Consider the following 22,487-nt stretch of genomic DNA (forward strand, 5'->3'; position numbering starts at 1 on the left):
CCCCTGGTCAGTGAGGACAGACACATGGGAATTTCTCTATCCTCTTCAGCGGTTGTTGCTGTTTCTGTTCCTTTGGAACTATAATGAAGTAACAAAATAAAAAAACCTCGTTTTAAGGTCAAGTGCTTGGGGTGGGGGTGAATATTTGGACAGGCATGGGGAGATTGTTCAGAAACTATCCGCAGAGATCAAAGATTAGCACTGATGAGCTGGGCTCTGATCCAGATTCTTGATATCTCTCCAGAACTTGGCCTAAGATCGGATTCTGTCTCCTTGTTTGTTTCTCACTCAGAATTGCCATTATAAGTTTACACATAGTTCATGCTTGATAAATGTTCAGGGATTAACTCCATGGTGTATAAAACATTTTCATAGACTTCTGTAATGCTCAAGACAAACCTGTATAAGGGAGGGATTATTACTTGATCCATCTCACTGAAGAATGAGGCAACCCATATCAAAGGATATGCCCAGGTGAGATGCATCTAAAGCCGAACCTGTTGACTCCTAGGCGTCCTTCCCTAGGGTTCCCAAGGCTCCCTGGGTGCCTCTATTATCAGGTTTCAACTCAATGTCCTAATTGCGGGGCACCGTGTTGACAAGCTTACTTTTCATATCTGTCATCCCTGTGTTCTTAGAGCCAGCATAGAGCATGGTTCATAGGGACTGTGCCTCCTTACTTTTAAAAGAATCAATAATGTTCATGAAGAAGGAATGAGTACATGCAGGAGCGTGAAGGAATGAGTACATGCAGGAGTGTGAATGAATGAGTTTTGATTAAAATTGTTGTTGCAAGTGACAGATAGAATCAGAGCTAAAGGAAGAGAGAGGAAAAGGACGAAAAGAAAGCTGGGGGCCCAGGGGCAGGGGGCAGCCAGGCTGTGGAAGGGCAGAACCAGGGACTGAAGGGCTGCCAGGACTGTGTCTCCCATTCTTTCTCTCTGTACATCCATGCATTCATCTCTCAGCAAGTGTTTATGGAGGCTCCACCTCTTACAGGCACTTTTCTAGGAGCTGGAGATACAGTTATGAACAAACAGATACAGTCCCTGTCCTTGTGCAGCTGGGTCCAGGCAGTGGAGGAGGCAACGTCTACCCTTCTGGGGTTGGCACCTCACCATTTTGCCACCATCATGTCTGAGTGGCACTGCTGAATCCTATTCCAAGTATCTGATTCTAATCTCACGACCAAGGCGTCCACCTGCTACAATCAACTGTGGCTGGGGGTGAATAGGGTTTTTGAAGACCCACCCTTTGTGAGGGAAAAGATCTCAGAGCAGACATCCAAAATGTTTCCACTACAGTGAATGTCAAATACATGAATGAGTAGATGGTTAGAAGGACTCATTCATTTATCTGGTAACTGTATTGAGTACTTACTTTGGGTCAATTGCCATCCTAGGAGCTAGAGATTCAGCAGTGAACAACAAACTCCCTGCTATTGTGGAGCTCCTGTTCTAGTGGGGGTGTGGGCGGGGCTGACAGTCCTGCCCTGAACTGAGACGTGTCCTGCTTGAATTCATTCTGGGAGTGCTCTGTGTTCCCAGGTCACGTCCATCACTGGGACTGCCCTGCTCTGTTGATGCAGTGCAGGGACTAACTGGTGGGAGCCTCTTACCACCCCAGCTGTGTTACCTAGTTTTCTTGGATCGCCTCTTGTTGGCCCAGAGGACCTGGGGGTCTCTGTTTCCGCACAGGAGTATGCCTCCTTTCTGATTGCTTGGTGCCCAAGCCAGCCAGCTGCCTGCAAATCCTTCTTCATTGGCACTGCCTCTGTTCTGCCCAATTATGTATGGCATTCTAATTCCTGACTCTGCCAATATTAGAGGTGTTGAAAGAAATCTCAGTATTATAAGAGCTAGAAATATTTGGTTGTGATTGCTATATTAGGCCAGTAGAAATTGAGAGATTAAGCACCATGAGTAATATAATTTATGTAAGAGAAATTAACTACTTATTGAATCTATATATTCTCTGATGGCCATCAGTGTAATAGACACATCACTGGAGGTGTTTTAGTGGTTCCATTGGTCAACTCTTAAATCAGAAAAGTGACAACTGCATCAAAAAAAGACCACAATTTCTCAAAATCAAAATAATCTGGAAATCGAATACAACAACTTTCATGAACAAACTGGGCTTTGGCTGACTCTCTGTGGCTGATTCTAATAGTTGCCACCTTAGTTCCACTCTGCTGATAATTGCTCGGCCTCCTTCCCTTGAGAAAAGACTGGTTCTCACTGTGTGCCCTCACCCCCTGCATCCCCCCAGGGCTGAGTGCTGGCTCACTCAGTGGGTAGGCACTGCCCTTCCCCAGCCTGCAAGCTGTTCCTTTCTCTTCGTCCTCTCTCACTCCACACACTGGGCGGAGCATCTCTCCAGGTCAGGCTCTGTGCTGGGTACTGGGATACAGGAAGGGGATGATATCTCAGCCCCAGGAAGCTTGCAGTACGGGGTATGAGGGAAGAGAGCCCAGAGATGAACGGACCCTATTTAATGGCACAAGTCAAACGTCAGTACCCTTTGCTTAGAGGCCATCCTTGAGGCCTGATTGATCAGTTTGCCTGGGAATATCACAGTTTTAAGTACTCAGAGGCCTGCATTCCACCAAACCGAGCCAGTTGGCCCCCCCTGGCTGACATAACCTCCCACCCAGCAGGTGGGTCTCTTTTCCTGTCACGTGACACCTTCTTAGATTACTGTCTGTCATCTCCATGGACTGTGAACCCACAGGGCAGCATCCATCAGACTGACGTCTGTGCTCCCAGGCAAGCTCAGGGCCAGGCAGAGAGGACGGGATTGAGGGATGGGGCAGGGAAGCATCTAGAAGCCTGTTCTATGAGAACAGCTGAAGCTGCTCAGCCTGGAGACGGGGCAGACTCAGGAAGGAACAGCCACTGTCCTCAAAGTGCAGGGCTGCTAGGACAGCCTGCAGATCTACCTAAGGAGGAGCGTCTGACAGACCTGAGGACACCAGCACAGAGTCCTGGGAGGGAGTGAGCTCCTTGGACTGGGATGAGGAGCCAAGACCTGAGAGGTACGCTGGGTTTTCCCCAGGAACCATGTGCTTGTTACACAACAAGACTTTGTCCTGTGGACTTGCTGACCATAACCATGCTCTGAGAGCCCTGGCCCTCCCTGCCCTCCCACTCCTCCCGTCCCACCCCTTCCTACCTCCTGGTTGTGCCCGTGGCTAATTAGAAGCCCTTCAAGAACATTTTTATAATCACATTGGAGAGATAGGTTTTGCAATATCAATAGCATAATCATTTCTCCATTCAAATACATGAGAATTTCAAGATTAAGTTTTATACTTAATCTTAATTATGATATTTTCCTACTAATAGGTTTACTTCGAACTGCAACCAGAAAATGTGCTCAACTGGGACTACATCCCTCACTTCCATCATCCATAGAGGGTCCACCAGTTTCAGTCCTACTTCACTGAAGTACTACAGTTGTAGCAGGAGCAGTTTTACTAATTCCTTTTTATCCTATGTTAGAAAATAATTATACAATTAAATATTTTATACTCTGCTTAGGAGCCTTTAATACATCGTTTATGGCAATCTGTTCTTAAACGAAAAATGGTATTTTAAAAATTGTTCCTTTCTTCTGATAAAACTTTAGCTATGTTCACGAAGAAAAAAAAGAGGATATGTTACAACTGATACCATAGAAATACAAAGGAACATAAGACTACTATGAATAATTAAATGCCAACAAATTTGCTAACTTAGAAGAAATGGATAAATTTCTAGAAACATACAACCTACCAAGACTGAATCATGAAGAAAATAGAAAATCTGAACTGGCTGATTACTAGTGAGGAGATTGAATCAGTAATCAAAAACCTTTAACAAACAAAAGTCTAGGACCAGACAGCTTCACTGGTGAATTCTATCAAACATTTGAAGAAGAATTATTACCAATCCTTTTCAAACTCTTCCCAAAACAGAAGAAGCGAGAACACTTCCAAACTCATTTTATAAGGCCAGCATTACCCTGATATCAAATGCAGACAAGGAGACCACAAGAAAAGAAAATTACAGGCCAATATCTCTGATGAACATAGATACAAAAATCTTCAACAAAATGCAAACTGAATTCAATAATAATTTAAAACATGGAAGCACAGAAGACCCTAAATAGCAAAAGCAATCTTGAGAAAAACAGAACAAATCTGGAGGTATCATGCTCCCAGACTTCAGACTATACTATACAGTTATAGTAATCAAAACAATAAAGTATTGTTGTAAAAACAGACACATAGATCACTGGAACAGAATAGAGATCCCAGAAATAAACCCACATGTATATGGTTAGTTAATTTATGACAAAGGAGCCAGGAATATACAATGGGAAAAGAACAGTTTCTTTAATAAGTGGTGAAAATTCAGAATGAAGTGGAAGCATGGAGGGAAATGCTTATAGTCTTAGAGAATACACATTTCATCATAACAGAATGTTGGTAGAAATATAAACATTTAAGGCATTTCTGATGATGGCTCAGAAGGAAATGAGGAACATGTTATTGGAAACTAGAGAAAAGCAAACTTGTTATATAGTGGCAGGAAATTTAGCCGAATTATATGCTACAGTTGTGTGGAAAGCAGGACTTCTACGAAAACACCTTGGATATTTAGCTGACAAGATTTCCAAGCAAAATGTTGAAAATATGGCCTGGTTTCTTCTTGCTGCTTATAATAAGAAGTGAGAATAAAGAAATAAATTGAGAGAAGAACTGTTAAACAAAAGGAAACTAGTTCTTTATGATCTAGGAAGTTGCCAGCCTATCCAGAATGCAAAAATTATGCTAAAATGAAGAGAATCACTCTTAGGAAATCATGTCATGCAGAGAAGTCCAAGGGTGTCCTTTGCTTGTTCTGAAGAGGTCAGAGTGTGACTCATAGATTCTCTCAAGAAACTCAGAAGGCAGGAATAGAGGTGGGATTATTCAGAAAAGACCTTTGGAGGATCTTCCTGTCTAATGGTATGAATCCCTGTGACATACAGGGGAGATCCACAAGATTTATGAGAATGTTTTGTTAGCTGAGCTAGCTTGTACTGAAAGGGATCAAGAGAGGACAAAATGAAGGAAGGCTGCTGGACTCCAAATTCTACAGGAAAGAAACAAGCTAACAAAACTACTCAGCTGCAAATATGTGCTATCCTTCAAGAGAAAGGGAGAATGACTCCAAGACAAAACCTTAATGTCAGAGGGTACAATCATGAGCTCAGAAGATGGAACCTCAAACTACAAAGGATTACTCCCAGGCCTGAAATATAATGACATTTGCCCTGCTGAATTTTGAAATTGCTACAAACCAGAGACTCCTTTCTTCTCTTGTCTTCCTTATGGAATAGGCATGTCTATAACTCTTATACCGGGCTTTGTCCCCAATTTACTTTGGGAACAGATAAATTGTTTTTTACTTTCACAGAGCCAGATATTTAGGGGAATTTTGTTCAAGGATGGCTTATACCCAGGGTCTCACCCATACCAAAGTGAGATGATTTAGGTAATTAGACTGAGACTTTTGAGCCCATGATATTTTCATGAGACTTTGGACTTGAGTTGATGCTATAAAGGATTGAGGTTTTGGGGATTATAGGATGGAGTAAATGTATTTTGCAAGTGGAATGGACATGAATCTTTGGGAGACAGAGGGCAGACATTGGTAGGCTGAATAATGACACCCAAAGATATCAGATTCTAAATCTAGGACCCTAAATCTGAATTTATTTTCCAATAAATATTACCTTATTGGAAAAAATGGTCTGGGAAAATGTGATTACATTCAGAATTTTGAGACTGGGAGATTGTCCTGGATTATCAAGGTGGCTCCCAGATTAAATCATTTGTATCCCGATAAGAGGGAGGCAGAGGTAGTTGTAACACACATGGGAGATGATCATGCGAAGACAGAGTGAAAAGAGATTTGAAGATGCTGACTTTGAAGAATGGAGATATGTGGCCATAAGCCAAAGAATTCCAGCAGCCACCAGAAGCTGGAAAAGAAAGGGAATGAATTCACCCTAGAGATTCCAGAGAGAGTGTGACCCTGCCAATATCTTGATTTTGGCCCAGGGATACTGATTTCACACTATGGCCCCAAGGATGTTGACATATTAAATTTATATTGTTTTAAGCCACCAAGTTTCTGGTAAATTGCTACAGTTGCCCCAGGAGACTAATATAGGTAGGATAGTAATCCTTTCTCTGAATACTTCATAGAATTATTCATTCAGTCAGTCATTAATTCACCCAAAAAATACTATTTTTTGAGTTCACAGTTTAGTGCCTATAGGCAGAGAAATAAATTAGTACAATAAAATATGATAAAGGATTTCCTGAAGGAATGAATAGTAGGTGTAGGCAACCTAGGGAAAGAGATAATTAAAAGATAAAGGGTCTTACTAGCTGAATGGACACAAAAACAGGACCCATATATATGCTGTCTACAAGAGACCCACTTCATAACTAAGGACACATACAGACTGAAAGTGAGGGGATGGAAAAAGATATTCCATGCAAATGGAAATCAAAAGAAAGCTGGAGTAGCAATTATCATATCAGACAAAATAGACTTTAAAATAAAGACTATTACAAGAGACAAAGAAGGACACTACATAATGATCAAGGGATCAATCCAAGAAGAAGATATATTGTAAATATTTATGCACCCAACATAGAAGCACCTCAATACATAAGGCAAATGCTAACAGCCATAAAAGGGGAAATTGACAGTAACACAATAATAGGAGGGGACTTTAACACCCCACTTTCACCAATGGACAGATCATCCAAAATGAATATAAATAAGGAAACACAAGCTTTAAATGACACATTAGACAAGATGGACTTAATTGATATTTATAGGACATTCCATCCAAAAACAACAGAATACACTTCCTTCTCAAATGTTCATGGAACATTCTCCAGGACAGATCATATCTTGGGTCAAAATTCAAGCCTTGGAAAATTTAAGAAAATTGAAATCATATCAAGTATCTTTTCTGACCACAATGCTATGAGACTAGATATCAATTACAGGAAAAAATCTGTAAAAAATACAAACACACGGAGGCTAAACACTACACTACTAAATAACCAAGACATCACTGAAGAAATCAAAGAGGAAATCAAAAAATACCTACAAACAAATGACAATGAAAACACGACAACCCAAAACCTATGGGATGCAGCAAAAGCAGCTCCAAGAGGGAAGTTTATAGCAATACAATCCTACCTCAAGAAACAAGAAACATCTCAAATAAACAACCTAACCTTACACCTAAAGCAATTAGAGAAAGAAGAACAAAAAAACTCCAAAGTTAGTAGAACTAAAGAAATCATAAAGATCAGATCAGAAATAAATGAAAAAGAAATGAAGGAAATGATAGCAAAGATCAATAAAACTAAAAGCTGGTTCTTTGAGAAGATAAACAAAATTGATAAACCATTAGCCAGGTTCAACACACAAAAAAAGGGAGAAGACTCAAATCAATAGAATTAGAAATGAAAAAAGAGAAGTAACAACTGACACTGCAGAAATACAAAGCATCATGAGAGATTACTACAAGCAACTCTATGCCAATAAAATGGACAACCTGGAAAAAATGGACAAATTCTTAGAAAAGCACAACCTTCCAAGACTGAACCAGGAAGAAATAGAAAATATGAACAGACCAATCACAAGCACTGTAATTGAAACTGTGATTAAAAATCTTCCAACAAACAAAAGTCCAGGACCAGATAGCTTCACAGGCAAATTCTATCAGACATTTAGAGAAGAGCTAACACCTATCCTTCTCAAACTCTTCCAAAATATAGCAAAGGGAGGAACACTCCCAAACTCATTCTACGAGGCCACCATCACCCTGATACCAAAACCAGACAAAGATGTCACAAAAAAAGAAAACTACAGGCCAATATCACTGATGAACACAGATGCAAAAATCCTCAACAAAATACTAGCAACCAGAATCCAACAGCATATTAAAAGGATCATACACCATGATCAAGTTGGGTTTATCCCAGGAATGCAAGGATTCTTCAAAATATGCAAATCAATCAATGTGATACACCATATTAACAAATTGAAGGAGAAAAACCATATGATCATCTCAATAGATTCAGGACAATCTTTTGACAAAATTCAACACGCATTTATGATAAAAACCCTCCAGAAAGTAGGCATAGAGGGAACTTACCTCAGCATAATAAAGGCCATATATGACAAACCCACAGCCAACATTGTTCTCAATGGTGAAAAACTGAAACCATTTCCACTAAGATCAGGAATAAGACAAGGTTGCCCATTCTCACCACTATTATTCAACATAGTTTTGGAAGTTTTAGCCACAGCAATCAGAGAAGAAAAAGAAATAAAAGGAAGCCAAATTGGAAAGGAAGAAGTAAAAGTGTCACTGTTTGCAGATGACATGATACTATACATAGAGAATCCTAAAGATGCTACCAGAAAACTACTAGAGCTAATCAATGAATTTGGTAAAGTAGCAGGATACAAAATTAATGCACAGAAATCCTTTGCATTCCTATACACTAATGATGAAAAACCTGAAAGAGAAATTAAGGAAACACTCCCATATATCACGAATAAAATACCTAGGAATAAACCTACCTAAGAAGACAAAAGACCTGTATGCAGAAAACTATAAGACACTGATGAAAGGAATTAAAGATGATACAAACAGATGGAGATATACACCATGTTCTTGTATTAGAAGATTCAACATTGTGAAAATGACTATACTACCCAAAGCAATCTACAGATTCAATGCAATCCCTATCAAACTACCACTGGCATTTTTCACAGAACTAGAACAAAACATTTCACAATTTGTATGGAAACACAAAAGGCCCAGAATAGCCAAAGCAAACTTGAGAAAGAAAAACGGAGCAGGAGGAATCAGGCTCTCTGTTTTCAGATTATACTACAAAGCTACAGTAATCAAGACAGTATTGTACTGGCACAAAAACAGAAATATAGATCAATGGAACAGGATAGAAAACCCAGAGAAAAATCCACGCACATATGGTCACCTTATCTTTGATAAAGGAGGCAAGAATATACAATGGAGAGAAGACAACCTCTTCAACAAGTGGTGCTGGGAAAACTGGACAGCTACATGTAAAACAATGAAATTAGAACACTCCCTAACACCATACACAAAAATAAACTCAAAATGGATTAAAGACCTAAATGTAAGGCCAGACACTATAAAACTTAGAGGAAAACAGGTAGAACACTCTATGACATAAATCACAGCAAGATCTTTTTTGACTCACCTCCTAGAGAAATGGAAATTAAAACAAAAATAAACAAATGGCACCTGATGAAACTTAAAAGCTTTTACACAGCAAAGGAAACCATAAACAAGATGAAAAGACAACCCTCAGAATGGGAGAAAATATTTGCAAATGAAGAAACTGACAAAAGATTAATCTCCAAAATATACAAGCAGTTCATGCAGCTCAATATCAAAAAAACAAACAATCCAGTTAAAAAATGGGCAAAAGACCTAAATAGACATTTCTCTAAAGAAGATATACAGATTGCCAACAAACATATGAAAGGATGTTCAACATCACTAATCATTAGAGGAATGCAAATCAAAACTACAATGAGGTATCACCTCAAACAGGTCAGAATGGCCATCATCAAAAAATCTACAAACAATAAATGCTGGAGAGGGTGTGGATAATAGGGAACCCTCTTGCACTATTGGTGGGAATGTAAATTGATACAGCCACTATGGAGAACAGTATGGAAGTTCCTTAAAAAACGAAAAATAGAACTACCATACGACCCAGGAATCCCACTACTGGGCATATACCTTGAGAAAACCATATTCAGAAAGAGTCATGTGCCACAATGTTCATTGCAGCACTATTTACAATAGCCAGGACATGGAAGGAACCTAAGTGTCCATCAACAGAGGAATGGATAAAGAAGATGTGGCACATATATACAATGGAATATTACTCAACCATAAAAAGAAACGAAATTGAGTTATTTGTAGTGAGGTGGATGGACCTAGACATTGTCATACAGAGTGAAGTAAGTCAGAAAGAGAAAAACAAATACTGTATGCTAACACATATATATGGAATCTAAAAAAAAAAGTAAAGAAAATGGTTCTGAAGAACCGAGGGGCAAGACAGGAATAAAGACGCGGACATAGAGAATGGACTTGAGGACACAGCGAGAGGGAAGGGTAAGCTGGGACGAAGTGAGAGAGTGGCATGGACATATATACACTACCAAATGTAAAACAGATAGCTAGTGGGAAGCAGCAGCATAGCACAGGGAGATCAGGTTGGTGCTTGTGTCCACCTAGAGGGGTGGGATAGGGAGGGTGGGAGGGAGACAGAAGAGGGAAGAGATACGGGGATATATGTATATGTATAGCTGATTCACTTTGTCATACAGCAGAAACTAACACACCATTGTAAAGCAATTATAATCCAGTAAAGATGTTAAAAATACATAAATAAATAAACAAATAATATAAAAATAAAGGTCAAGGCTTTTCCCAGTTTTGTGGGTAATAAAAAAATTAAAAAATAAAAATAAAATAAAGAGGTCTTGGAGGATGGATAGGAGAATACCAGTTGGCAACGCTAGAAAAATTTTAATGTATTAGCAAATCCATGGATATCATCCATCAAAAAGCCAGGGATGAGGACACCATCTTCAACCCAACACTTCTCTCACTTTCCTCATGATTATCTCCTTCGAGGTCATATCCAAGACCCAAAACACAGAAAGTAAAAAAAATATGCATTTCAGGAAGAATTCCTTGGAAGGCATCCTCCAAGGGGCCCCATTTCCTACAGACCTGCTCTTCCACCTATTTACCTCTTACTCCCAGCACCCTCTTCCTTTGCCCGTCCTCGTGACAGCTGATTCATTACACAACCCATGAGGGCAGAGTTCTTTCCTTTCTCCCCTAAATCCTGGGCTAGGTCCAAACTCCAGGGCATGTAACCACTTACATTTATTCCTCTCCACTTTCCCCAGCTCTGTGGTTGCTCTCCATCCCCCTCTGGGCCCCCCTCCTCCCCCCACCCCCACAGGGACTCTTGGACTCTGACTCTTTCCCTTACTTGGCTCAGCACCAGCTTTTCACCCACAGCACAGGGGCAGTAAGGGAAAGACCTTTGAAGTAGGAGAGCCTGGGTTTGAATTCTGGTTGTACCTCTTTCTTTCCCTCCCTCAGTCCTCGGCTTCTTCTATATAGTTGGGCTCACAGTGCTCGGTAATAGTGAACACTAGTGAGCACTTCCTATGTTCTAGGCACTGAGCAAAGCCCAGTATATGGTTTCTCCCACAACAACCCTACAAAACTGATTAAAAAAAAAAAAAATCCCCATACTCTAGAGGAGAAAACTAAGGCACAAAGAGGTTAGCTGCTTGCTCAGGGTCACTCTCTTGGTAAGAAGTAGAGCCAGGATTCAAACCCAGGGAGTCTAGCTCCAGAGACTTTGCTGTTAACCATGAACGTAGAGAGATGACTAGTGGGTCGAGCCTCTGTTCCATACATGAGAGCCCCCTAATTTTCCACGGGCGTTTCATGCTTGATCTGTTTTCCAGTGTTTCCACGTGGCAGGAGAGTGCTTCAGGTTATCAACTCCATGTACTGGTATAAATGCAAGCCTCACTATCCAGGGCTGCTTTTGTGAGAAAGGGTTAGGCAAACCATGTGCTTAGATGGAGCAGTCATGGAAAATGATGTTTATGGAGACTTTTCAATGAGCTTATAACAAAGTGATCAAAGCAGACTGTACAACTCTGTAGCGTATGAGCTAAACTCAAAAAAACTGTGTCATCTGTGGTCAATATTTATTAACCAATAAATATTTTTCCCATTCATTTGGTACCCACACAACCCAACCAAGGACTCCTTGAAGGTTGTCACTAGGCGTTCTACGTCCTTATACTTTCTATAGCCTGGACCAGAGGACTGTGCCTACTGATGATGCCCAATAAATACTTACTGATTCGATGAACAGATGAAGGAGGGACAAGGACAGCTTTGCACTGGTTAGATCATCATCTTCAACAGACTAGGGTCAGTTTTGGGTGTCATATTTTAAAAAGGAGATTAATGTTTTTATTCCAGGATGCTTCCTGATTCAGTTTATAAGCAACAGAAAGGCAGAAGAGGGGATGTAGTCAATTCCCAAGGCAGCAGCTTGAAACGATTACTGCTGTGGGGAGATCACTACAGGCACTTGTTTTCTGTGCTTGAAAAAGTTGGGTTTGATGCTGATGCAATTTATCATATCTTGGATTACTTTTACTCTCCTACAAAGACTGTAACTTCCAGGCAAAAGTTTTTTAAACCTAAATATTTGCTTGCTTTCCCCATCCAGTGGAAGGCACAGAACTATTCTGTTTATTTTCACCTGGGTCAATCTATATCATCACTTTTTACCTGGAATGAGATACAGAAGTGTTTCTGAGAAAGTGAGGTATCATACTCCGTACCCTACACGACGCAGGCAGTATAAGCAGGAAAGGGTTAAAACTATCTCCTCAACGTTTGCATAGTGCTTATACTTTCCAAAGCACAATCACAATGACTCTTCAATTTACCAGGTGTTATTTACCTTGGTTTATGGACAAGAAAACAGGGCCAGGGATGTCGGTTGACTTTTCAAGGCACAAAGCAAGTAAGTGTCAGAGTTAAGACCATCACCTCAAATTTCTAACTCCAGGTTTGCTAATACATGGCTCTCACTCATTTTGTAGCTGCTTGCTATGTGCTGGTATGGTGCCAAGTGCTTTCTCTATGATGTCCCTTCATCCTTTCAATACTCTGTCCTAGAGCACACACCACCTTCTGGACAATCTCTCCAACCTTATCTCAGGCCACTGTCCCCCTAGTGGCAGCTCCTGGGAGACACCATACTTTTTCCTACTCCAGACTGTGCTTGCTCTTCCCTCTACCCGGAATGCTCTTCCCTTGCTCTTCACACAGTCAGCTCCTTATCATCCTTCCGGTTTGACCTTGAATGTCCTCTCCAGCAAGAGCCTGTCCTGGGTCACCCTACCTAAGCAGGGCCTCCCGTTAGTCTCTCTCCCAGTGCTGTGTTTATTTCCTTCTTAGTACTCACTACTTTCTGCAATCTTTTTACTTTGCTGTTTACTTGTTTATTATCAGTCTTCCCCCCATAGAAGGAAAGGGCAGGATCATGTTTCTCTCATTCCCCTGAGACAGGGCTCTGCACATAGCAGGTCCTCAATAAAAATGTGTTGCATGACATAACAGGGCTGGAATCAAGGTGGTTTCTGTATTGAACAAGAAGCTGGAATTCTCTTTCCAATGAAAAACTTTGAGGCTGAAAAGAAATCTCTTTCTGGCTACAGTGGAGATAGGGGGTTGATGGCAGGCACCAGATGGAAGTAGGTTGACCAGTTTGGGGTTGCTGGGCTCACCCAGGAGCAATAAGAAGGCGGCTTGGACTTAGAGCAGTGGCTATGGGGCTGGAGAGGGGACTGAGCCCAGAGATGTGTAGGACAGGGTGACAGGGTGGGAGGGGGGGTGCAGGAGGAGGGAGTGGGCGCTCCCTGGGCCTTCCTGGGCAGCCTCCTCTCTTCCCTGTTGGCCTGGCTGGTGACGCTGGGTTCCCAAGTGGCCTGGCCTTCTGTTGCCATTTCAGATCCAGCAGATGGGGAGTCTGGACAAGGTGGTGTCCCTACGCCCACCCATTCTTTTTGGGACAGTTCTTTGGCTTCCTGAACATCTATGACCCTGACTACACCAAAGCTGTGTACAGTCGAGGAGGTGAGGGCTCCTGGGAGAAGGTGGAGCTTCCTGAGAGCAAAGGAATGATGTGGGGAGGGGTCCTGGGCCTGTGCCTTAAGTCTAGGCAGCTGAGGTCCCCACCCTATTTATCACCAAGCATCCTCTGGAAATCCCCAGTCCCCGCCTGACCCAAGCTTCTCTTGTCCTGCAGACCCTAAGGCCCCAGATGTGTTTGACTTCTTCCTCCAGTGGATTGGTGAGTGGGCACCTGCCTTTCCTGCCCTTGGTGCTGGGTGAGCAGGCGCCTTCCCTGTCCGGACCTCCCTGCCCAGTGTCCACTCTGGTAGTTGTTCCATCCACTGGACCACCCGGCCCCCAACTGCCTATGCTAAGCTCAGCTGCTCAGTAGGAAATGCGGGAGGAAGCAGGAGAGGTCCAGGCTGCCAGGGGCGTGGGTCTCAGGCACCTTCTCCTGCCAGAGTGTCTCTTCCCTAGAGAGGCAGGGCAAAGGCTCTGGACAATGCGTCCCTGTGAGGAACAGCTTCCTGGAGGAGGTGGCACTAGAGGTGATCCAGGAGATTTTATTGGTGGCGCTGGCTGGGGCCAGGGCCTGAGGAAAGGAGTGGTGGCAGGACCCAGGCTGGTGTCACCAGAGGCTGCGAGGCTGGGTGGCTGGAAGGCAGAGCTGGGTTGGGATGCAAGGCTGGGCAGGGAGGACGGGGGTGGGGTTGGGTGAGTTGGCTGTGCTTGGCCCCGGGGCTGCCAGGGGTGTGGCAGGATTGTGTGACCTGACCGGCCCGCCCTCTCCCATCCCTTCCCCAGGGAGAGGCTTGCTGGTCCTCCAGGGGCCCAAGTGGTTTCAGCATCACAAGCTGCTCACACCTGGCTTCCCTTATGACCTGCTGAAGCCCTACCTGGCCGTGTTCACAGAGTTCACACATGCCATGCTGTGATCTCCCCGTGCCAGGCTCCTGGAGGCTGTGCTGCAGGGCCAGTTTTCCCTGGGGGAGGACAGCGAGGAGAATTGCTGAGGCCCTGAGTCCCGTTTCTGTGTGCAGTAGCTGTGCGAGCCTTGCCCTGCCTGACACCTGCTGCGGGCCGGGTGCTGACCAGGTGCTGAGGCTCCAAGTGGCCAGGCAGCCCCGGCCCTTGTCTCCACCAGGAGACCCAGTCCTCCCTCTTCCCAGATCAAAGGGCCTCTGTGAGACCCCAGTAAAGCTCCTACTGTAGCAGATTTGAGGGCTGCCTGTACTTGAGAATATTAGGAAGACCTTCCATATCTAAAAAGTGTGTCCTCATTCTCGGCCTAGCACAACTGCCTGAAATAACGTCAAGTGCAACTCACCTCTAAAATGGATGCCAGGGGACGTCCCTGGCGGTCCAGTGGTTATGACTCCGTGCTCCCAATGCAGGGGGCACGGGTTTGATCCCTGGTCGGGGAACTAAGATCCCGCATGCCGCATGGCGTGGCCTAAAACATAAATAAAATTTAAAAAATAAATAAATAAAATAAAATAAAATAAAATAAAATAAAATAAAACAAAATGGATGCCGGGCGTCAGGGGTCCAGCTCAGAGTCTCAGGGCTGGATAACCCCAGACGTTACCCAGGCTGGTCTTTCCCTTTGCAGGAGGCTCCTCCCCGGTATCACTGCAGGCCTGACTTACACACAGGCTGTGCTGGCGAGCTCTCCACCCCTCGGCCCTGCTCTCCCCTTACACACAGCTGCCTGGCTGGGAGGAAGTGTCTGTGTGCGCTGGGCGAGGCTGCCTCCTGGTTCTGCCCTCTGAGCCTGAAGCCTCTCCCCTCCACCACCCCCATAACAGCAGGATGGAGGCCAGGCCAGGGACCAGGGGTGTGTGGGGGGAGGACAGCAGTGGGTCCTGGAGGGCAGGTGTCGGGCACGCAGCCTGGCTGGCCTCTCTCCCTCATCACCTTCCAGCTCTGGGTTCTAGGACAAGTGGGAGGAAAACTCTCGTGAGCATAAGAGCTTTGACATCTTCTGCGATGTGGGCCACATGGTGCTGGACTCGCTCATGAAGTGCACCTTTGGCAGAGGAAAGAGCAGCCTGGGCCACAGGTCAGGGCGCCCTCGGGGCTCAGCGCAGTCTCCACCCAGGCTGGCTTGGCGGGGCGACGTGGCAGGATTCCCGGGCCCTGGTCTGAGAGGAGATAGGGTCCTGCCCTACGGAGCTGAGCTCAGGTGGAGCCAGGCCTTTCCCATGGCTCTGGTGGGAGGCTAATGGCAGGGAGAGGACGGGCAGAGAGCGCAGCGGCTGGGGCTGGATTGTGGAATGGAGCCGCTCGGGGGCTCCGCTGGGGGTCAGTGTCTGAGCATCCCTCCCTCCCTCCGCTGTGCAGGGACAGGAGCTACTGCCTGGCGGTCAGCGATCTCTCGCTGCTGATGCAGCAGCGCTTCGAGTCCTTCCAGTACCACAAGGACTCCGTCTACTGGCTCACCCCGCAGGGCCGCCACTTCCTGCAGGCCTGCCAGGTGGCCCACGACCACACAGTGGGACCTTCCTGCACGGCCCACCCACGGGAAGACCAGGGTCTAGTCTAGCTCCTCCCAGCCCCTGGGGGACCCGTCCCAGTGCAGGACATCCGTTCCCCCTTCAGGTAGAGGGCGGGTCCCCAGGCAGTGACACCCTGTGCTCCCGGCCCAGACCAGGTCATCAGGGAACAGAAGGCAGCCCTGCAGGACAAGAAAGAGTTGGAGAAGATCCAGAGCCGGAGGCACCTGGACTTCCTGGACGTTCTCCTGGGGGCCCGGGTGAGTGAACAGTCGCCCTCTCCGACCTGAGAACTTGTCCCACACGGGTCTTCAGACCGTCCTCCTGGGACAGGGCTCACTGGACAGCAGCAGGGGCTAAGCATTTTCTTCCTCTTTCCCCAGCACATACGACCTGCTTCTCGTCCCATGATACATATCAGCAAAGGCTCAGAGGTGGGAAGGGGCTGGCTGTGGCTGGCCGTGGCACTGGGGAGAGATGTAGTGGCAGGGACGCTGGGTCACATGCCTGAAGTCCCATTCCAGACTTCTAAGACTCTGAAGAATCTTAGCACCCGCGAATCTTACAAGCTTAGGCTTTATACATTACTTATTCATTCATTCACTCATTCAGTTGGTCCTTTATTCACTCACTCCACAAACTCACTGAGCCCTACCCTGGCTTAGTGTCCATGCTAGGGATGCAGACGCTGAGTAAGCCCTGGCCTTGGCCTCCAGACGCTCACAGTCTAGTGCAGGAGACAGGAGGTGGACATTGACAGACCTCTTCCTCCTCCGGGTGGTATTCTGTGTGTCAAGTGAGCCAAGATAACAGGACTGGTGAAGTCACAGGTCACTTGGCCAGAGGGGTCAAAGAAGGCTTCCTGGAGTAGGAGGCATCCAAGCTGTGCTTGGGAGAACAGATAGGAATCTAGGGGAAGGTCCTCACCCCCAGTCTGAAAAGGAGCTTTCCCTCCCTCCCTCAGACCTTCATTTGACAGCTACTCTTATGAGGTCTTGTTGGAACCTACCTCAGATGCCTTGGGCGGTCGCATTGTGCCTTTCTGACCCAGGATGAAGATGGAATCGAGCTGTCAGATGCAGACCTCTGGGCCGAGGTGGACACGTTCATGTCTGAAGGCCATGACACCACCACCAGTGGCATGTCCTGGTTTCTCTACTGCATGGCCCTGTACCCCGAGCGCCAGCATCGTTGTCGGGAGGAGGTGCGAGAGATTCTTGGGGACCGGGACTCCATCCAGGGGTGAGTGAGGCTGTGGGTGAGCCTCGTCTGTCCTGCTTCCTGGTCCCAGGGAAGAGCTGTGCTTAAAGGGCCACCCTGGAAACCAGGTGACGGCAGGTAGCCCTTGTCCTTTTCCCCTTCAGTGCTGTGGCTTTTGGGGGAGCTATGCGTGGACACAGTCCTGAGCCCTTTCTCTCACAACGGACCCTTTTCAGATGGGAGTCCTGGAGAGAAGGTGGGCAGCAGGAGGCTGACCTGTGTTCCGGCTCCCTCTGCTGGCAGAAGCTGAGTACCCTTCTGGTTCCTGGACAGAGCAGGGAGCACGGGGAGAGAAAGGTTTGGAAACAGAGGATGCACACAGCTGGGGTAGCCGGGGGAGCGGATTCCCTCCCACCTGCCTTTGGAGGACCGTGTGCAGCCTCTAGACTCCTCTGATGAGGAGAAAAGGCTGTTTCCCAAACTCCATCACTTAAAAACTTGCAACTGTTTTCCGTTTCTCGGTTCAAGCTTGAGCTCACTGACACGACACTGGTTGACGCTGACCTCTCGTGCAGAATGAGCTTTGGCGATCTCCCACGGGTCCCTCTCCCATCTGTGCCCTCTGCCCCCTCTCCCTTCCTCCCCTCAGGGCTTTGAGTCCTGTCACCTTTCTCTCTTTCTCACAGGGCTAGGCACACAGCAGGGGCTCCGAAAATGCTCAGTGGAGGGGAGACACTTTAGATTCACTGAGGGAGACTGACTGAGAACTCCAGGATCCGGGTGAAGTATGTGTGGTTTTATTGGTCGGACGCTGGAAACCTCCCAGGGTGTCTGGCCGTGTGCCAGGCGCTCCCCGGGGTGTGGATGAGGGGGTGGGAGGAGCCAGGATACTGCCCTCGGGGAGTTTTTAGAAAGACAGACTCACAGAACCAAAAAGCTAGAGAAAACCACAGAATGGGGTAAGACTGAGTGGCCCCGTGTTGAGAGCAGAGGAATCAAAAGGGGTCGGCCTGAGCTGGCTTCCTAGGGAGGCGTGAAACTCAGATAGGCAAAGGGGGAGAGCTGGGCCCTCCAGGTCGGGGAACAATGTGAACACAGCCTGGGGGCAGGGAGTTGAAACATTTATTTAATTTTCATTTCATTCCATTTCAAACTTGAAGCAACTTAAAGGACACCTATTCAATGAAATGTAGAACACACATGAACAATGAGGACCAGGGGGTAAACCCTAGAGCTGGGGCTCTGTAATAAGGTGTTGCACAGTAGTTATACTTGGACCACATTTGGGTCTGAGCTTCCCAGTGGCAATATATTCCTATATATAGAAAATTACTCACTCCCCTCTGAGCTTGTCACTGTTTATGCATTTCTTGCTTCATTTGACCAGTGTATATCAGCTCCTGTTCCTCTCCATTCCAGCTCCCCAGGGAAACCAAGCAGAACCTAAAGAACTGTCCCTTGTGGGGTTTCTGTGGGGTCCTGAGAGACACAGGAGTGACCTTGTCCTTGATGGCCGGGAGCACATACACACCTAGAGTCCTGTGCTTTCCCTTCCTAGCAGTGCAGGTGAGGGAGGGATGGAGAAAAGTGAAGCTAGACCCCTGGGTCCGAGTGGCCAGCTATGTCCAGCCTGGCCTGGACACTTGCAGCACTCGTGTCCCTCTGACTCACGGGTGTGTGATGGTGGTGAAGGGAGGAGCTGGGGCTGGGCCCACCTTCCCGCAGGACCGTGTTGCTCACAGCCCGGAAAGGCCTGGCTGTGTTGCTGGCAGCGATGATCTGAGGAAGATGACCTTCCCGACCACGTGCCTCAAGGAGAGCTTCCGCCTCTACCCCGCCGTGCCCCAGGTGTACCGCCAGCTCAGCAAGCCCGTCACTTTGTGGATGGTCGCTCTCTACCTGCAGGTGGGATGGGGTGGATTCGGGGTGGAACCGGAGTCCTTGCGGGTGCTCTCTGTACCCTCGCTCCAGTGGGGAAGCACCCAGGCTTTGTGTTTGGCCTGCGTCCAAGTCCTAGCTCCATAAGGTAGGGGTAAATCCCTGTACCTCTAAGCCTCTGCTCTCTCTTCTGTAACTGGGGATGAGAAGGGTCCCTGCCTTACCGGGTTGTTGTCAGGAGTAAAGAGACAATACTCGTCAGGGCTGTCATGTACCACCCTGCAGGTTGGGTCCTGAACAACTTCAGGAGGCATCATTCACTTAGGGTATTATGCTGTGCAATGTACAACCTGTATAACCGTGTGTGGTAGCTTTGTAAGGAGTGTTTAATGCTGGATCTGACACATAGTAAGCACCAGTGAATGGTAGCTGTTACTGCTGATAGCATAATATCATGGACAAGTACTTCCCTTGAGAGTCAGTTAATGGAAAGCAGAAAGTGTGTGATAGTCCTTGCCTGTCCTACCTCGTGGCGGGTGCATCAGTCCTTTTTTCCTTTTCCATTCTACAAATGTCTGTGGCAAGTGTTGTGTTCAGTGAGGGGGCGACAGGAAGTAGGTGTGACAATGATCAGAAGCACTTTGATGTGTTGAGGGTGGTCACGGACTCTCTGTCACTGGCAGTGCTCAGGGAGGGGCTGGTACCCAGTTAGGGGGATGCTAGGGGATTCTGGCCCTGTGAGGAGGTGGGCATGGCTACCTCAGGACCAGCTGGTCACCAGGCCTCTGCTCTGCCCACAGGTAGCCTGATTTCTCTGCACATCTATGCCCACCATAGAAATAGTGCAGTGTGGTTCGACCCTGAGGTACGACATCCCAGGGCCCAGAGGTCGGATGGGCTGGGTGGCTATGGGGTCAGCCTACCCTAGGACCTGGTAGGTATTTAAGCAAGGCCTGTCCCCTCAGGTCTTCGAACCCCTGTCTTTTTCCCCTGAGAATGTGGTTGGATTTTTGCCTTCATTCTCTTCTCTGCTGGGCCCAGGTAAGGAGAGCCTAACATCCCTGGTCCTCTGCACTAGGGAGGTGAGGATGGAGGATGTCGTTGGGGAGGCATCCTTTGGGGGAACTCTGGGATGAGGGGGACCATACTGGGTGTGTGGTGACCCTGATGCAGGAGAAGTTCCAGGGACCTTCCTCCTACCATTAGCATAGTCTTGTCCTTGGCAGGTGGGGTGGGTGAGTCGTTCCAAGAGAGATCCCCTAAGCCACAACCCACAATGTGAACCTACCTGGTCTGGGACCCTCACCATACTCCCAGGATCTGTTTCTTAAGCCCAGGTCAATCAATCAATCAGCCAATTATTCATCCAAAAAGAGTTACTGATTTCTGCTGGTCACTTAGAGCACTGGTTTCCATCACTCTGGACACCCCGTCGCCTGATGTCATTTTGTGCTGCTCATCACAGGAACTGCCTCGCACAGCAGTTTGCCATGAACAAGATGAATGTGGTCACAGCCCTCTGCTTGCTCTGTTTTGAGTTTGCCCTGGACCCCTCAAGGCCACCCATCCAGATACCCTGCGCTCCAAGAATGGCATCCACTTCCACCTGAAGCCGCTGGGCCCCGGCTCTGAGAGTAGGGCCCCAGCCAGCCCAGGCTGTGGCCTCTCCCTGGGTGCTGCCGTCTCCAAGCTGGTTTGTAGAGTAGCTGTGTTCCCTTGTCTTCCGCAGGCTTGTGGATTAGAGGGGAATAGGCACCTGCGTAGACAGTCACCTCGAGGGCAGTGCCATGTAAACATGTGTGTCTATAAATGCTTACTATGCATGTGTTCCAGAGCTCACGCATTCATTCGGCAAACATATAGTGAACACCTACTTGCCTCTAGACTCTGCATTCATCTCCCGTAATTGTCCATCTTTCTAAAGTTTACACAGCGTTCACAGCGGAAGCTGTGCCTTGGGATTGGTGGTTATGACCAGGCACTCACCCATTCCACCTGATAGATGGATGGCTTTCAGGGCTTGCTCCTTCACTGATATCTGTGTCTTTGTTTAACTTTGTGTGTATGTGTTTGGAATATAACAGACATAAGGAAAAATTGCTTAAATCAAAAATACACAAGACAATGAATTTTTAAAGAAAACTCCCTGGTAACCACTGCTGAGGTCAAGGAATATGGACGATGGTTTCATGGGTGTATCTTCTGCCCCTCCTGAGACTGGTCTGTGTGGCACTCCTGCCATCATCAGTGTCTGTGTCACAGTCATCTGGTGCACTGGGCATGTGGATTTTTGGTGGAGAAGGTGGCAGAGTGGCATCAGAGTGTGAAAAATCTGAGAAAAATCCACGCACATATGGTCACCTTATCTTTGATAAAGGAGGCAAGAATATACAATGGAGAGAAGACAACCTCTTCAACAAGTGGTGCTGGGGAAACTGGACAAGTACATGTAAAAGAATGAAATTAGAACACTCCCTAACACCATACACAAAAATAAACTCAAAATGGATTAAAGACCTAAGTGTAAGGCCAGACACTATCAAACTTAGGGGAAAACAGGTAGAACACTCTATGACATAAATCACAGCAAGATCTTTTTTGACTCACCTCCTAGAGAAATGGAAATAAAAACAAAAATAAACAAATGGGACCTAATGAAACTTAAAAACTTTTGCACAGCAAAGGAAACCATAAACAAAACGAAAAGACAACCCTCAGAATGGGAGAAAATATTTGCAAATGAAGCAACTAACAAAGGATTAATCTCCAAAATTTAGAAGCAGCTCAGGCAGCTCAATATAAAAAAAACAAACAACCCAATCCAAAAATGGGCAGAAGACCTAAATAGACATTTCTCCAAAGAAGATATACAGATTGCCAACAAACATATGAAAGAATGCTCAACGTCATTAATCATTAGAGAAATGCAAATCAAAACTACAATGAGATATCATCTCACACCGGTCAGAATGGCCATCATCAAAAAATCTAGAAACAATAAATGCTGGAGAGGGTGTGGATAATAGGGAACCCTCTTGCACTGTTGGTGGGAATGTAAATTGATACAGCCACTATGGAGAACAGTATGGAGGTTCCTTAAAAAACTAAAAATAG

At 46.1% G+C, this 22,487-nt stretch overlaps 1 pseudogene across 1 annotated transcript; it reads left to right on the forward strand.

Moving 5' to 3' along the window:
* Positions 1–13,433: 13,433 nt before the first annotated feature.
* On the forward strand, positions 13,434–21,809 carry LOC309620491 (cytochrome P450 4B1-like; annotated as a pseudogene). Its single transcript, XR_014249782.1, has 12 exons — positions 13,434–13,439; positions 13,697–13,821; positions 13,994–14,038; positions 14,605–14,731; positions 15,738–15,862; positions 16,144–16,292; positions 16,446–16,555; positions 17,347–17,537; positions 19,268–19,400; positions 20,174–20,238; positions 20,339–20,414; positions 20,839–21,809. The product of XR_014249782.1 is annotated as a cytochrome P450 4B1-like (transcript).
* Positions 21,810–22,487: the final 678 nt, after the last annotated feature.

Source organism: Balaenoptera borealis (assembly GCF_965194805.1).
Source record: "Balaenoptera borealis genome assembly, chromosome: 1".
NCBI lineage: Eukaryota > Metazoa > Chordata > Mammalia > Artiodactyla > Balaenopteridae > Balaenoptera > Balaenoptera borealis.